Raw genomic sequence first — 3,821 nt, forward strand, 5'->3', positions numbered from 1 at the left:
TCCAATTTCGTTTGATTGCGTCATCTATTTTTGACAGATCCAATCAATTCTATGCAGGATTTATATGTAGGTCAGTTATAGTTTTTGTTACGATGTCCACTGAGTGGTTTAGTTCGTTGTAACCCTATTTGACTCGAGTATGTGTCTTTTATCGGTGGAGGTTTAGACATATTTCACCACACAAAACTGTTGTATTATAGTTATCGTATAGTATCGGCAAGATGTTACCCATACACACCTTCCCGTTTCTGCCGAAGCACGATAACGGAATAACGGTCACCCATCCAACTCATGACCGCGCCCTACCTTGCTTAACTTTGCAATCACGTACTAAATACATAGATTGCAAGTCAGGATTTATTAATGACACATAACTCAGAAGATTTAATTTGAGTAGTAAGCCCATCTACATTTTCATATTCTTGTTATGGTCTGATTGATCTTTACGTCTAGTTTAATGATTCCATTAGATTCCAGCAAACAGGTTTTATATGACACCATTCGTTCAGTCGTAAATTCCTTCACGATGCTTTTAAGCAATGCGGAGTAGCTTTGTGCTCTCAATACACACTTCGATTGGAATGAAATTGAAATATCGGGCCCATTACAGAGATGTATTGGAAATTTCGGGTGTACATAAGTAATGATGCGAGTAGATTATATATTTTTTTTATAGTATACGAGTAGCAGACGAGCATACAGTCCACCTGATGGTGATGAACATTATCACTCGTGTCCCTCTAACTCTTGTATACAATAAAGCAAAACTACTTTAATTTTGAAGGTGGTAGAACCCTTTGAGGTTCGTCTCCGGTGGCACCACCGCCACACCTATATTTCTGCTTAATAACAACAATGTTGAGCGCTGCTGTGTTCCGTTTTGAAGGGTGTGGTATGGGAGACATACTTTTCCGAGGCGTTCCAGCTTAGTCCTCAGGGGTAGCGGCGCATCTGTAGCCGACCTCAGATAGGAATATCTAATCCTATCTGGGGTTAATTACAGATGTCCCTGGGCGGCAGTAGCCACTCACCATCAGGACTGCATGCTCGTCTGCTACTCTTATATTATAAAAAAATTGCGACATCTAAGGACTAAGGCCACCCACGCAAGTCAAGCAAAAGTGTTTTAAATCGTCATCAACCATTTACTGTCCCACTGCTGGGCACGGGTCTCCTCTCAGAATGAGAAGGATTAGGCCTTAGTCCACCGCGCTGGCCAAGAGCGTATTGGTAAACTACCTTATCTTTATACCTTTACCTTTTTAAATACCTTTTAGATTTTTTATATTAAAGTACATTCTAAATTTTTAAGACAAGGACCATATAATAGAACTCTAAAACGATGTTGATAGATGGATCCCATTAATTCAGTCATGAAATATTGCTTCACAAGGCTTTTAAGCAAATGCAGAGACGAGCTTCGTACCGTCAATACGAGTACCTCAATTGGAACCGAATTGAAGTACCTAGCCCATTAAATTCAGTACGTATTCCTTTTTTATTGAGTTCTTATTGATATTCGCGTATCAAGGAATCTGTTTTTGAAGAAATATGGATGATTAATACCTACAATTATATTCATTATCATCATCATCATCACCCATTACTGTCCCACTGTTGGACACGGGTCTCCTCTTATAATGAGAAGGATTAGGCCATAGTCCACCGCGCTGCCCAAGTGCGTATTGGTAGACTGCACATTCTTTTGAGATTTTTTTCTATAAATCTCTCAGGTATGCAGCTCTCCTTACGATGTTATCCTTCACCGTTTAGCAAGTGATAATTAATTTCTAATAGGCACGTAACTTTGAAAAAAAGGTGTGGTAAGGGAGACAGACTTTTCCGAGGCGTTCCAGCTTAGTCCTCAGGGGTAGCGGCGCATCTGTGGCCGACCTCAGGTAGGAATATCTAATTCTATGTGGGGTTGATTACAGATGTCCATGGGCGGCAATAGCCACTAACCATCAGGTGGACGGCATGCTCGTCTGCTACTCTTATATTATAAAAACAAAATAAAAGCTTTTGCGGTTCGATATCGGTAGCACTATAACGCATCTGTAGCCAAATTTAGATAGGACTCTAATCCTATCTAGGTTTGATTAGATCCATGGATGGCAGTGGACATTTATTATTAGTTGAAATGCGTGCTCGTTTTTTACTTCAATTCTATAAAATAGTGTTATGAACGACTGTAGAAGATAGACAATTTAATTGCCAAATTAGAGTATTAATTAAAAACGCGTATAAAAGGACATTGTAGATCGCCGTCTGGGTAGTTATTTTTCGATCATTGTAAAGAACGTCGAATCTATAATTTGTATGCTTACTTCTTGTTATTTTGTTAATTTTGTAAAGTAAAATGTTCTCGGTTTATAATATAAACGTTGTTTTTAAATAATTTCCTGACGATATTCCTAACAATAGCTTATTTTATTTCGCAGTTACGTAATCTTGACGCTTTGGTAGAAGTTTTTCAACCCTCCGTATATCGGCCGTGTGGCCTAATGGATAAGGCGTCGGACTTCGGATCCGAAGATTGCAGGTTCGAGTCCTGTCACGGTCGAAAATTGTAAGCATATATTATTTTTTGTATTATTTTTTATTCTGTAGTTGTAGATACGGGTAAATAAGTAATTGTTCTTTTTTCAATTGTATTTCGCGTAATCTATTTTCCTCAATATTTTTTGTCAAAGATTCATTTTTTCCTGTCGAGTAATATTTATGATGCCATGAACTAATTTAATGATATTATTTCTTAATTATTACCTGTTAAATAATACTTGTAATAAAACTAACAAAGGAAATAAACAACTTATAATATTTTTTTATTTACAGTCAGAATTGAGTTAAGTTATTTTCAAAATAAGCTTAATTTTATTATAATAATTTAAAATAATAATAAGTTATAAATAAATATTTTTCGGGAATAGAATTTTATATATACAAAGTGAAAAGTGTTAATAGTATTTTAATAGGATTTTTTACTTTTACTATTATATAATTTCGCAAATAGACAGGTGCCCATTATTTCAATAGTTGTATCGACTGCTCGAATATTTAGATTTATACCAATATTAAGTGGTCTTTTGATTTGATTTTAATAAAATACATATGTTTTATGTGCCATGGACACGCACAAAGACGAATACATAAACACCCAGACCCAGAAAAGATATCTAAATTTATCATTAAAATAACTGTTTGGCTGGGGATCGAACCCGGGACCCTTTGCGCGTCAGACCGGTATGGTGACCGCTCCGCCACGCGAATCGACTATTTGAAATTTGTGTTCTAATTTGATGGGTGCAGTAAAGTAGAAAAAAGTTACAATTTAACTCTATACATATAATATTATTAACGATATTACTTTGAAACTTATCGTAATAACTTATTTGAATAAGTGTTAAACTCTAAAATAAATTTAATTTTTTTTTTCAGAATTTTGTCTCATTTTGAAAAATAATACTTTTTTCATTATTTTCTTTAATAAAAAAAAAGTTATACTTTTTTGTTATTACTTTTTTACTATTTTTGTGTTTTTATACCATTTAAAAATTGTTTTATTTTCAGTCGAGGAAGTCTTATTTATATTATTTTAACAAAAAAAATTGAACGTTATGGCCTACGATCAAAAGGATACGTTTCAAAGAGGTTATAAAATTATTTATAAAGTTATAAACAAAATGAAGTATGGAGCCTTTGTAAGAACTTTTTTTTTTGTAAAAGTAATTATTTTATTAAAAAGTATTTATCACATAATGAATAAATAATAGAAAAAATAACAAAATACAACAAAAAATTCTGGCTGAATAACCCACACC

At 34.2% G+C, this 3,821-nt stretch overlaps 1 non-coding gene across 1 annotated transcript; it reads left to right on the plus strand.

Moving 5' to 3' along the window:
- The first annotated feature begins 2,490 nt into the window (after positions 1–2,490).
- TRNAR-UCG (transfer RNA arginine (anticodon UCG)) lies at positions 2,491–2,563 on the plus strand. Its single transcript has one exon. It is a non-coding gene; the product is annotated as a tRNA-Arg (tRNA).
- The last annotated feature ends 1,258 nt before the right edge of the window (positions 2,564–3,821 follow it).

The sequence above is a fragment of the Epargyreus clarus genome, unplaced genomic scaffold, assembly GCF_041222505.1.
Source record: "Epargyreus clarus isolate Ecla_fem2 unplaced genomic scaffold, WU_Ecla_fem_2.2 ptg000014l, whole genome shotgun sequence".
Taxonomy (NCBI): Eukaryota; Metazoa; Arthropoda; class Insecta; order Lepidoptera; family Hesperiidae; genus Epargyreus; species Epargyreus clarus.